Source organism: Pelodiscus sinensis, chromosome 23 (assembly GCF_052426305.1).
Source record: "Pelodiscus sinensis isolate ZL-2025 chromosome 23, ASM5242630v1, whole genome shotgun sequence".
NCBI lineage: Eukaryota > Metazoa > Chordata > Testudines > Trionychidae > Pelodiscus > Pelodiscus sinensis.
In genome coordinates this window covers 13,973,702-13,987,553 of record NC_143074.1, presented here as the reverse complement: position 1 = coordinate 13,987,553, position 13,852 = coordinate 13,973,702, and the positions used below count along the sequence as shown (strand labels likewise).

The following is a 13,852-nucleotide window of genomic DNA, read 5'->3' as shown; positions in this document are numbered from 1 at the left end:
AATGACTTAGAAGCAGCCTCAGCTCCATTCACTTTCAGGGAGGAGACTTAGGCACCTAACTGCCTACAGAGCAGTTAAAGATAATATGATACCTACCTCTTTGATGTCACTGTTCATCAATCGCTCTCAAAGCACTTCACAGTCCTGACTATATTTACCTTCTGAATGTCCCTGGGAGGCAGGGCAGTGCAGTTTTCCCATTCCCAGCTGGGAAACTGAGGCAAGGAGAGACTCAGTGATGTGCCCAAGCTCGCACAGCAAGCCTGTAAGGGAATTGCATCAGGGCCTCCCAGATCCTAGGCTAGCCCCCTAACCACTGCGTGGACCTCATTTAGGAGTGTCTATGTAACCCACACCCCCACTAGGTCTATACTGGCAGCTTCTTGCACAAGAACAGCTGTTCTTCCGCAAAAACTTGCTGGCTGTCTACACTGCACAAGCAGGCTTCCAGAAGTAAATTTATAGTACAGTGTTGTAAAACAGGGCTTCTTCCGGAAGAGTTATTCCTCTCCTCACGAGGAATAAGCCCTCTTGTGCAAGAGCTCTTCCACAAGAGGCTAGTGTCGACAGGCAACATGAATTTCTTGCGCAAGAAGCCCCTATCGTTAAAACGGCCATCAGAGCTTTCTTGCACAAGACAGTGTCCACACTGCCATGGGTGCTCTTGCACAAAAGCACATGCTAGTGTAGACGCTCTCTTGTGGAAGACTTTTTGCACAAGAACTCTTCCACAAAAGAGTTCTTGCACAAGAAGCTGCCAGTGTAGATGTATCCCTAGTGTGGTTCACTGTCCCCTGCAGTGGCACCTAGACCACAGCAACAGATAAGATCAAGAGGCCCTTACAACCTAGGCTGAGCGCCAGCTGGCTTTGTAGCTCAAGCTATAGAGGATCCTATACTAAGCTTCACAGGACCCAGATTCAAATCTGTCTGGTGCTGGTGACGTCTACACCTATGACAAAGACTCATTTCTGTAAATGCTCTGTAGCCACTGCTGCTTGGGTCTCGAAGTGCTTCCTTCTGTAGCTCCCCAGCCCAGACAGGCTCCGGAGACGCCCCATTCAGAATGGGGGACCCGCTGCAGCATGCTCAGGAGAGCGCCTGGACGCTCAGCAGTGGGAACGTTATGGCCTTGGCCTCGCTGGAGACAAAACAAAGCATCTCCCAGCACCACAGCAAGGGGACCTTTATTTTAGTGGAGGGAGTAAAAAACCCCCCAATCCCTGACTCTACCCCAAATCCTCCAGCACCTCCAAGACACCGTTTTTCCGCGGAGAAGGGGGGCGAGCCCTGGTACTTAAGCTGCAGTCCAGCCCAGGTAATTACATTCACCCGGCAGACTCAGGGGGCGCGATGTGCTTCTTCACATGCACAGAGCGGGTGTGTCGCTGCACATCGCTACGCCCCTGTCGCCTTCCACCCTAGCTGGGGCAGCATCTCACTGAGGTGGGAAGCCAGGGTAGTTGAGGGTAAACTCGAATACCCGCCATTCCTCATCGGGGGGGGCTAGGGACATCTCTCCTTGTTTGGCCACTATGCCACGGGGTGAAGTTCTGTCTAGTTCTAGTTTGCCATCGGCTTCCTCCAGCTTTTGGCTCTGTGGGGGGAAGGTGCTATAAATAGGAATGTCGGCCATATAATGGCTCCCCCTCCACAGATACACTGCGACCCGCCTGCCCTGCCGCAGTCTGTTTTCATCACGCTCTCCTCCTGCCCCTCTGCAGTGACCCACAAAGAAGCCATATCCTGGTCGCAAAGGTTTCCCCATAATCATGTGGTTTGAAGCCAGAAGCAGTGGGGAGAGAGGGGGGAGAGAAGGCCAGGGGAGAGCAACCCATAGAAGCAGCTCATGTGACCGCAAAGGTCACCTCTGCAACCTCCGGGAGCACCCATGTGCCCTGAGAACCCGAGAGGCAGGCAGTAAGTGAGCGGAGAGGGGGGAGGTGCCGTTAACAGCTGGGGTCTCCAGTTACCAGCCACCATACCTGGCTCTCCTGCAAATAACCACGACTCTCATGCTCCCGTCCGTGGGGCGGGGTGGGGGGAGGGGCAGGCCAGAAGGAAGCCCTCACAAAGCCCCAGTAGGTCACTGACCACTGCTATTGAGTGACCAGATGGACTTTCCCGCTCTGCGTTTCCAGCCTCCTGTGTAGGCCTCTTGTCTCTTTCTGGGCTGCCGCGGAGCTTTGACTGTCTGTCCCCTCAGGGCAGCCTTTTGTAACGGGTGTGCAGATCTGCCCTTGTGTCGTTCTGATCCCAGCCAGCCTTCTCCCTCCACCGCCCATGGCAGCGTGTCCCAGGAAAGAGTATAATGGGCTCTTTCAGGCCTCTCAGGCCCGCTTTGGGAAACTCCCAGGGAGCAGCAAGAGGGAGCCTTGTTAAATGTTTAGACAAAGCCACCTTGTTAAGGGGTTTACAAAGACGCCCCCTCGCCCCGCTCCCCTGCGAAGCCTTTGGCTAAATGCACCCAGCTCCACCCAGGGCTTTTGCTCTCGTGGCAACGTAACACACAGTTAATCGGCACGTCAGGCTGCAGGCCTGGGAACCGTGCAGGACTCAGGGGCATCTCGTGGTCTCCTGTTAACCGTTCGGGGCCCCTTTGCCCAATGCAGACACAACCCAGGTGCATTAGACGCAGGGTAACAATTCAAAAGCACCCAAGTCGTGTAAGTGCCTCCGCTCCATTTTCAGTCGTGACTCCTGAAAGCCAATGGGACTTAGGCTCCCAAATTCTAAGTCACTTCTGACAATGGGTCTTGGCTCCTAAGCCCCTGAGGTACATTTGACGTGAGTACCAAGAATCTATCGGTTGCTATTATCATCTGCATTCTGGTAGCCATTGCCCCAGCATGGGAAGCTCACTGCACGAGGTACGGTGCTGACATGGCCCTGCCCTGAAGACCTGGTTTACAATCTAGTCGAGATTACCCAGATGTCACCTGACTTCCGTCAGTTCTGCAGAAGGCGGTAATTACAACACTACTGTGCTACTTAGCAGCATTAATGCAGGATTTTTCATCCCTGAGCTCAGAGCACTTTAAAAAAGCAAGTGAGACTTACTGTCCCCCTTCTACAGCTGGGGAAACTGAGGCATGGAACATAGGAAGTGACATGGCCAACGTCACACAAGGGGTCATAAGCAGAGCTGAACCCACCTGGCTCCTTGAACATAAGAACATAAGAACGGCCATACTGGGTCAGACCAAAGGTCCATCTAGCCCAGTATCCTGTCTACGGACAGTGGCCAGCACCAGGTGCCCCAGAGAGGGTGGACCGAAGACAATGATCAAGCGATTTATCTCCTGCCATCTCTCTCCAGCCTCTGACAAACAGAGGCCAAGGACACCATTTTATCCCCTGGCTAATAGCCTTTTATGGACCTAACCTCCATGAAATTATCTAGCTTCTCTTTAAACTCTATTATAGTCCTAGCCTTCACAGTCTCCTCTGGCAAGGAGTTCCACAGGTTGACTACACGCTGTGTGAAGAAGAACTTGCTTTTATTACTTTAAAACCTGCTCCCCATTAATTTCATTTGGTGTCCTCTAGTTCTTCTATTATGGGAACTAATAAATAACTTTTCTTTATCAGCCCTCTCCACACCACTCATGATTTTATAGACCTCTATCATATCCCCCCTCAGTCTCCTCTTTTCTAAACTGAAAAGTCCCAGTCGCTTTAACCTCTCCTCATATGGGACCTGTTCCAAACCCCTAATCATTTTAGTTGCCCTTTTCTGCACCCTTTCCAAGGCCAAAATATCTTTTTTGAGGTGAGGAGACCACATCTGTACACAGTATTCCAGATGTGGGCGTACCATAGTTTTATACAGGGGCAGTAAAATATTCTGGGTCTTATTTTCTATCCCTTTCCTAATAATTCCTAGCATCCTATTTGCCTTTTTGACTGCCGCTGCACTCTGTGTGGAAGTTTTCAGAGAACTGTCCACGATAACTCCAAGATCTCTTTCCTGATTTGTCGTAGCCAAATTAGCCCCCATCATACTGTACGTATAGTTGGGGTTATTTTTCCCAATGTGCATTACTTTACACTTATCCACATTAAATTTCATTTGCCATTTTGTTGCCCAATCACTCAGTTTGGTGAGATCTTCTTGGAGTCCCTCACAGTCTGCTTCTGTCTTGACTATCCTAAACAGTTTGGTATCATCTGCAAACTTTATTACCTCACTGCTTACCCCTTTCTCCAGATCATTTATGAATAAGTTGAAAAGGATTGGTCCCAGGACTGACCCTTTGGGTACACCACTAGTTACCCCTCTCCAATCTGAAAATTTACCATTTATTCCTACCCTTTGTTTCCTGTCTTTTAACCAGTTCTCAATCCAAGAAAGGACCTTCCCTCTTATCCCATGGCCATGTAATTTACACAGGAGCCTTTGGTGAGGGACCTCGTCAAAGGCTTTCTGAAAATCCAAGTATACTATATCTACTGGATCCCCCTTGTCCGCATGTTTGTTAACCCCTTCAAAGAACTCTAACAGATTAGTAAGACAGGATTTCCCTTTACAGAAACCATGTTGACTTTTGTCCAACAAATTATGTTCTTCTACATGCTTCACAATTTTATTCTTTACTATTGTTTCGACTAATTTGCCCGGTACTGAAGATAGACTTACCGGTCTGTAATTGCCAGGATCGCCTCTAGAGCCCTTTTTAAATATTGGTGTCACGTTGGCTACCTTCCAGTCATTAGGTACGGAAGCCGATTTAAAGGATAGGTTACAAACCACAGATAATAGCTCAGCAATTTCCCATTTGAGTTCTTTTAGAACCCTTGGATGAATGCCATCTGGTCCCAGAGATTTGTTAACATTAAGTTTTTCTATTTGTTCCAAAACCTCCTCTAATGACACTTCAATCCGGGACAGTTCCTCAGATTCATCACCCACAAAGGACGGTGCAGATTCGGGAATCTCCCCAACGTCCTCAGCCGTGAAGACTGAAGCAAAGAAATCATTTAGTTTCTCCGCAATGGCTTTATCGTCCTTGATTGCTCCTTTTATAGCTCAATCATCTAGGGGACCCACAGGTTTTTTAGCAGGCTTCCTGCTTCTAATGTCCTTAAAAAACATTTTGTTATTTCTTTTTGAGTTTTTGGCTAGCTGTTCCTCAAAATCTTTTTTTGCTTTTCTTATTACCTGTTTACACTTGATTTGACAGTGTTTATGTTCCTTTCTATTTATCTCACTAGGATTGGACTTCCACTTCTTAAAAGATACCTTTTTGTCCCTCACTGCTTCTTTTACATGGTGGTTAAGCCACGGTGACTCTTTTTTAGGTCTCTTGCTATGTTTTTTAATTTGGGGTATACATTTAAGTTGGCCTCTATTATGGTGTCTTTAAAAAGTTTCCATGCAGCTTTCAGGGATTTGGCTCTAGTCATTGTGCCTTTTAATTTCTGTTTAACTAACCTCCTCATTTTTGCATAATTCCCCTTTTTGAAATTAAATGCCAGGGTGCTGGACTGCTGAGGTGTTCTTCCCACCACAGGAATGTTGAATGTTATTATATTATGGTCACTATTCCCAAGCGGTCCTGTAACGGTTATATCCTGGACCTGATCCTGCGCTCCACTCAGGACTAAATCGAGAATTGCCTCTCCCCTTGTGGGTTCCTGCACTAGCTGCTCCAAGAAGCAGTCATTTAAGCCATTGAGAAATTTTATCTCGGCTTCTCTTCCTGAGGTGACATGTATCCAGTCAATATGGGGGTAATTAAAATCCCCCATTATTATAGAATTCTTTATTTTGGTAGCCTCTCTAATCTCCCTCAGCATTTCTATGTCAGTATCGCTGTCCTGGTCAGGTGGTCGGTAATATATCCCTACTGCTAATTTCTTATTATTGGAGCATGGAATTTCTATCCATAGCGATTCTATGGAACATGTTGATTCACTTAATATTTTTATTTCATTTGATTCTACATTATCTTTCACATACAGTGCCATTCCGCCACCCACCCGGGTGCTCTTACCACTAGACCACACAGCTCTAACAGGCCCAAAATATTTATCTGGAAAAACTCTCCATCATGCTAAGAAATCTGCCAGAACACAAGAACTCTTAGAAGGCTCTCGTGGTCCCATGTTAGCCTCACTTGCTCATACACTAAAAGCAAAGCAGGCTATCCATTGAACAGGTGTGCTGCCACCATGCTCCTGCTCACTGGTAGTTGCACCAGGATCCGCTGCAGATGACAGGCTCTGGGTCGGTCAGCTGCTGAGGAGGCAGATGCGAAGCAGTTACTCCAGCTCAGAAGCATGGTAGTAACCCCATTGCCCTCCAACTGCCAGAGGCAGGGCTAACCCCGGGGGCAGTGGATACCTGGAAGAGGTAGTCACGGGCTGTGCCCCTGAACAAGAAACACCTAGGCTGGCCAGGTAAAAAGCATTCCCCTTCTTTAGCTCTATGGGTGGGTATAAGAGGCAGGGGAAGGCATGGCCTTCCCAAGCTGCCAGGCATGGCCCCGCCCACACTCCACCGCCTGCTTCAGCATGGCTCCCGGGATGCCGCTACGCTGAGGCTGGGACCCGTGTGCCTCCTGCCCTCCCCATACTCCGGGGCAGGGGAGGCTGGGACTCCGCATCCCCCATGCTCCAGAGCTGGGGTGGCTCCTGCAGGGGGGTTGGAGATTTGCCCCTGCAGTGGTGGAGAGGCTTGGCTACTGCAGGGGGCACGAAGAGGCAGGCTGGAGGGGGCCCTTCCCGCAGCCAGGGTTGCCAGATACTTTCACCAAAAAATCCCTAACCCGGCAAGAAAAAAAAAGTCACTGCACCTTTAAATCCCCGTGCTCCCCACTCCCTCTGCCCCCGCTGGGGCCACAAGTACCGGACTGTCGGGGCAAAAACCAGACACCTGTCAACCCTGCCTCCAGGCCTAGGTTCACCCACCACCCATGTTTAGCTCTGAGTTTGAATGAGCACCAGCTGCTCGGCTAACCCTCAGCCAGCGCTGTTGTGGGGGAGGCTATGGGGGGAAGCCACCTCTTTCCTCATTACCCAGAGTTCTTTGGAAGGAGACACTCCGGCCTCTGTTGTGCCCATTGGGTGGCTCCTCAAATCCCCATTGCTGCAACGGAGGCGGCGCCTTACTGCTCTGGGGCAGCGGATCAGCTGCACCCGGGTGGACCCTCCGCCGGGGAGAGGAGCGCTGTCCATATCCTGGCTGTGCATGACCCTCAGGCTTTCACAATGACAGGAGCCTCCTGTTCCTTTTAGAGGGGCAGCACCCCCAGCACAGCACAGCCCCCATGGTAGCTCTCAGGGGGCAGGCCGTGGGTGGGAGGTGGCCCAGCGTATCCGACAACAGGAGTCGGGGGCGGGGCGTGTTCGTTCTGCTCTGGCTGGAAGGAACCGGCCATAAATTGGGCTGCTGCAGCTTTAAAAAAAAAAAAGTCTGTTCTTCTGTAAGCGGCAAGGCCCCTGGTAACCGAGAGGGAGAAAGCTGAAGGACACCTGCAGAGAGCCTGTACAGCTGGGGAAGATTAGCCTTTTCCACTAGACAAGACCCATTACCATGTTCCAATATACTATCACTTCCGCTAGGAGAGCCTGCAGATGAGATATCGATTGAGGTGACCCCGGATGAGTCCTTCCCTCTAGCCTGAGACGCTGCAGATCAGCCTCGCCAGCCGCAGGTTAAAGCCAACAGGAAGGCCAGTCAGCTGCCAATTACCCACAGCTCTTTGGGCTTCCATATGCATGGCTGTCTGCCAAAGCCCCCCGCATGTGCTGCTGCCATGGGGGAGAGGAGGCTGGAGGCGCTGAAAGGAACAAACCCCAGCCTGGTGGGCAAGAGAGAGCGGCTCCCTGGATTCAGAAGCTGGCCTCCAGCAACATTTCCAGGCTGTGGATGGAAGAGAGACGGGTGAGCCAAAGGGCTCCCTCTAAACAGGGCCGGGTGCTGGAGAGAGCAAAGCCAGATGTTCTCCAGGGCTACATCATCCCTGCGAAATCTTCCTGCAGAGAAGATGCTAATGAGGGATTCATTAGCATAAGTCATGTTCTCATTAGCATATTTTCTGCCATTTCTTTTGGCGCAAGGGGTTTTTGCGCAAAAAGCAGCCGTGGGGACTTTTTTTTTTTTGCGCAAAAACCCTGTTTTGCACAAGATCCTTACGCCTCCCCGGGACAGACATAAGGATCTTGAGCAAAACAGGGTTATTTGCTCAGAAAACCCCCAGGCCACACTGCTTCTTTTTGCACAACAACCCCTTGCGCCAAAAGAAATGGCAGAAAATATGCTAATGAGATTGCAACTGATGCTAATGGATCCCTCATTAGCATCTTTTCTGCAGGAAGCCGAAGCCGGGGAGAGGAGAGTGCTGGCACTGCGGCGGGGAGATGAGGGAGCAGATTTCGACTCCCTCGCCTGGCTGATTTCGCCTGGCTCCCCACGGAGTCTGCAGATCTGCCTGTGCAAGGTCAAAGGACTGAAGATCTGTCGGCTCACACCAGAGTGGGGCTCCCCGAGCTCTGTGCTCCTCCCAGCCCCACTGCTACACTGGGCAGCCCTCCGAGCCCCAGTAGGCTCTCTGACTGCGCTGTTGCTTCCCCTCAGTTGTGAGCGTGGATGGGTGTGGCAGGGAGGGAGGGACATAGCTAGGTGTCCTGTGCAAGGGGCTGCCTGGAATGGTTGTGCCCCAAACAGCACTCAACAGCCTCCGCTAAAGGTCTAGGAGCTGCCCAGTTCAACGGGAGCTCCCGGCCTGGGTCCCTGAGTAGAGCAAAGGTCTCTTGGGCTGGCGTGCTGTGAAAAAGACGCATTCACCTCGTAGCTTCCCTCCAATGTTCTCAACCCGGCCTCAATCCCTCTGTGCACTTACAAAGGGGCAGTGCAAATGCTGGGGCTCCGCACACACACGGGAATCAAGGGAGGAAGATTCCAGCCCCTCCCTAGGGAACCCATCCCAGTGTCCCATTAGAATTCCAATGTTCTAACTCCATTAGAGGGAACATTGGTCAAGTTGCTGAGCAAGGAGATCAATAGAGCCCTGCAAATCCGTGGAGATCCGCTTTATAGCTACAAGTATCCGCATCTGCAGATGTCAGTGCAGATATTCATAGCTCATTTTTGGGGATATGGATTAGGGATGTTAAATATCGGTTAATTGAATAGTCGATCAACCTCATGAATTCTTATTGGTTACTCGACTATTCTATAGCCCCCAGAGATGGGACTGACAGCCAGTGCACTCCGGCCCCACTCCTGGGGAATTCCCCCTGTCACTCCGTGCTGCCGCCTCTATATCAGAAGCAGCAGCACAAGGTGGCAGCAGCTCCTGTCCAGAGGGAGGAGGACTCTAAGCTCCCAGACCCAGCGTGAGCTGGAACTGAGCCAGGCTGCCTGGCTCCTAATACACGTTAACTGCAGAGCTGCAGCAGGAGTAGGACCCAGATCCAGCACAAACTGGGATTGAGCTGGGCTGCTGGCCAGACTGCTAAAAATGTACTGGCGGAATGGGGGGGAATGTGTGTAGTCTATAGCATTAACCTATAGGGTTTTGCTTATTGGTTAATTGACTACTAATATGGATGCCAATGTGGACACAAATTTTGAGTCTAGAACCCTGCAAGTTTGTGGAGATCTACTTTGTATCCGCAGGTATCCATGTCTGCAGATATCTGTAGTTCATTTTTGAGGCTATGGATTCGGATACATATTGGCTGTGTCTAGCCTGGCAAGTTTTTCCGCAAAAGCAGCCGCTTTTGCAGAAAAACTTGCCAGCTGTCTACACTGGCCGCTTGAATTTCCGCAAGAACACTGAGGATCTCATAAGAAATCAGTGCTTCTTGCGGAAGTACTGTGCTGCTCCCATTCGGGCAAAAGTCCTTTTGCACAAAAGGGCCAGTGTAGACAACTCAGATTTGTTTTGCGCAAAAAAGCCCCAATTGCGAAAATGGCGATCGGGGCTTTTTTGCGCAAAACCACGTCTAGATTGGCCACGGACGCTTTTCTTCAAGAAGTGCTTTTGCAGAAAAGCATCCATGCCAATCTAGACGCTCTTTTCCGCAAATGCTTTTAACGGAAAACTTTTCCATTAAAAGCATTTGCAGAAAATCACACCAGTCTAGATGTAGCCATTTTGTATCTGTGCAGGACTCTAGAGATCAAGTCCTCCTCTGTGTAGGTCTGAGCAGACCCTTGGACTCAGTTCTTGGCTGGCTGAAATCAGAGAGATGTTGGCAAACTTGAAGGAGTTCAGACGCGAGCACTAGAATGATCCCCAGGGCTGGAAGGATTGATTTCTGGAGGAATGCTGAAAGGCGCTAGATAGTATGTAGTTTGCTTAACATGCTGTGACATCATGCTCACCAACGGCCATGTGATGTGCAGAAGGATGCAAAGGCATGAGAGTGATTCAAGGTGTCAGAGGCTGCCTGTCCGGAGGAATGCCTCCTAACAGGGAGATGCTGGACACTGTAGGACAATAGTCTCCAGTGGGCAGCAATGGAAGCTCCTTTGCTTGGGACATGCAAACATCACTTGGCCAAAGCACTAGAAGCCCAGACACGCAGGGAATAATATGGCACTGGTTAGTGGGAGAGAAGGGTCCTTTCCATCTCTAGCTTCTACCGGTCTAAGAAAATTCTTCCTGGAGAAGAAAGTGTCTCCCTGCAGGACTCATGGGAATAATGTGCCTGGCCTCCCCTGTGGAGCACTTGGAGAGCTAGTGATGAAAAGCGCTAAAGACGAGCCAGGTACCGTTATCATTGACATTCTGCACCAGCCTTCTCAGTCCCCACTAAGTCCATTTTAGCAGCATGCACCTCACCCTATCCACAGGCTGGGAGCTGCTGCAGGCAGCCACCATCCGGTGTCAGCCCATCCGATTGGCTGAAACAGCAAAGAAAACAGTGAAGACTTTGAACCAAGCTGGCTTCCCCCTCCCTGCATTTGGATCGAGAGCCGCTGCTGGTGTTTGATGCAATGTGGCCCATTCACAACTTAAATTAACCCCCTCCCCCGTCTCATGGCCTAACCCAGTTAATACCCAAATGTCATGGGATAAATGCTGTTGTGGCGCTATTTGATCAACACTTCAAACTACGGAGAGTACCATGGTGCCAGGGACCTGAGAGGCCTAGGACATAAGTGCTGCTGTCAGACAGTAACAGGTTTCACAAAACATAGGGGACAGGGCAGCCTTCACAGGAGCAATTCTAATGAGCCTTTCTACGGTTTTGATCTAAAACAACCCTGGAAGGTACTATGCATCAGATTTTCCAAAGTCCTCAGCATCCAGCATCTGCTCTTGTACCACAGTCATGGGGCAGACTCAGCACCATGGCGCCTCCAGCTGGTTGCTCTGGGGATTAGTGTGTTGACTTACTGGATGCCTCTCTCTAGCTGGTGTCACCCCATGTTCATCTTTGACCAGGGCATCCTCTTCAGGACTCTGCCTTCCAGGGCTATGTCTACATGGGTGGGTTCTTGCATAAGAACAGCTGTTCTTGCACAAGAACCCCCAGCATGTCCACAGGGCCTGCCTGGTCTTGCACAAGAAGATTTACAGTACAGGATTCTTGCGCAACAGCTATGCTCTTTTCCAACAAGTATAAGCCCTCTTACGCAAGAGGGCAGAGTGGATGTGCGGCAGGGGTTCCTTGTGCAAGAAAACCCTCTGGCTAAAATGGCCATCAGAGCTTTCTTGCACAAGAGAGCATCCACACTGCCATGGATGCTCTTGCACAAAAGCACATGGCAGCATGGACACATTCTTGTGCAAGAACCCACCAGTGTAGGCATAGCTCAGCCTCTCTAAGCCCCTTTTGGGGGGCGGGGGGGGAGGGAGGAGAAGGAGGAGTTGTTGTTTACCCAACTGCACACTCCAGGGTCCACCCCCCCAGGGGCCACCCAATTCTTCTCCCAGGGAACACCCAGCTCCCCTTTACCCACCTTGCCTCAGTGACCCACTGCCAGTCTTCATCGAGCCCCTGCCTTAGGGCAAACTGCAGCCTATAATGGCCACCCATCTCTGGCAAAGGGGTGTGGACCTGCTGCCTTTGCCTAACTTGGCTGCTTCAGGCCCTACAGCCTAGGAGCTTGCTTGGTGAGAGCTTCCCCAGCCCTGCCATCCTTCCCCAGCACTGCTCCCCCTCCAGGAAGCCACCTGCTTACCTAGCAGTCAGGTCCTACTGCTCTCTCTCCACAGCAGCTGTCAGCTCTCTCTCCTACCAGGAGTCCTTCTTTATATAGCCCCCAGCTGGGCCCTCATGAGCCACAACTGCCTCAGCTGGGGCTTTGCTCTCAGCCCTCACTCAGGGCTGGGGTTTTGCCCTTAAAGGGCCAGAGCAGGGCAAGTGCCCTGTCACAACCACTAATGGTCAGATTTTTCTAAAGACTAGCACCCATAGTGTTAAACACGGCCGAGCGATCCGGGGCAACAAGGGCTGTCATAGTTAGCATCAGGATGATGTCAGGTCCCCATTGTTGACAAGACCACTCTGTTGTCATCTTTCATGGTTTTTCAGATGAGCCAATGGGCACTGGTGATGTTCCTGGACTGCAAAAGTAGGATCCATATGTTGCTCCCACAGGCAAATCTGGTTGTGGAGGGGGTGGGGTGATGGTGTTTTATTGTATGGCTACACACCAGAGTAGCAGGGTTGGACTGTCCCATGTGCTTGGGCCACCTACAGCATCCCAAGTCTGTTTGATACAAATCTCTGAATGGATCAATGACCATTTCAAGAGAGGATGGTCCAAGACTCACCCGCCTGAGCAAATAATGTTGTATCGCATTGGATAGCTGGCGGCTCCAGAGTTCTCACCGTGCACAGCAATTATTGCTAATGAGGGTGGATGATGAGACATCAGCCTGTGAAACCACATCAGTAGGAGTACACATGTGCATACCCTGCAGGGTCTCGTTCTTGTAGCACGGCCTCCAAGCCCATACCACAGGGGCTACGTGTAGACTGCAGGCTTCTTTCAGAAGAAGCTTTTCCGGAAGAGATCTTCCAAAAAAACTTCTGAAAGAGCACGTCCACACTGTCAAAGTGCATAGAAAAAGCAATCTGCTTTTTCAAAAGAGTGTCCACACGGAATGGATGCTATCTCACATATAAGCTGTGATTACTATGGGCAGAATGGCCACCACAGCACCTGTGCTTTTTCCTCTTTCCTCTTCTTTTGAAAGAACTCCCTCTTCCCCATCCACTCTTTGGCTGTGTCTAGTCTGGCCAGTTTTTCCGGAAAATCAGCCGCTTTTCTGGAAAAACTTGCCAGCTGTCTACACTGGCCGCTTGAATTTCCGCAAAAGCACTGACTTCCTACTGTAAGAAATCAGTGCTTTTTGCAGAAATACTATGCTGCTGACGTTTGGGCAAAAGTCCCTTTTATGCAACCCTTTTTAAAAAAAAAGTTTTGCGCCAAAGGGCCAGTGTAGACAGCTCAGATTTGTTTTCTGCAAAAAAGTCCCGATCACGAAAATGGTGATCGGGGCTTTTTTGCGCAAAAGCACGTCTAGATTGGCCCCGGACGCTTTTCTGCAAAAAGTGCTTTTGTGGAAAAGCATCCGTGCCAATCTAGATGCTCTGTTCCTAAAATGCTTTTAACGGAAAACTTTTCCGTTAAAAGCATTTCCGGAAAATCATGCCAGTCTAGACGTAGCCTTTTCCCCCGAAAGAACATGATTGCAGTGTGGATGTAAGTGAAGTTTTTTCAGAAAAATGGCTGTTTTGCCAAAAAACTCTCTGTAGTGTAGACATGGCCAGGGAGTGGAGCATGTGTAGCACCTGGCAGGCTCAAGCCCTTGCACCAAGCCACATTGACAGGCCCAGGCGGTAGCACAGCTGAGAATGGGAGCCAGGGAGATCTCTGATGGGA

The 13,852-nt window shown here is 50.4% G+C and overlaps 1 long non-coding RNA gene across 2 annotated transcripts in view; it reads right to left on the bottom strand.

Annotated features, from left to right (window-relative positions):
• The window catches only part of LOC142819352 (uncharacterized), a 31,099-nt gene extending 17,594 nt beyond the window's left edge, over positions 1 to 13,505 (bottom strand). The window contains exons 1-3 of one of the 2 annotated variants that reach the window (XR_012897227.2): positions 12,143 to 13,477; positions 10,727 to 10,858; positions 6,031 to 7,867 (exon numbers count right to left, since the gene is read on the bottom strand). This is a non-coding gene — a long non-coding RNA (uncharacterized LOC142819352). Of the gene's footprint in view, positions 1 to 6,030; positions 7,868 to 10,726; positions 10,859 to 12,142 lie in introns of those variants that run through there. The other variant, XR_012897228.2, reaches the window with a different exon arrangement.
• Positions 13,506 to 13,852: the final 347 nt, after the last annotated feature.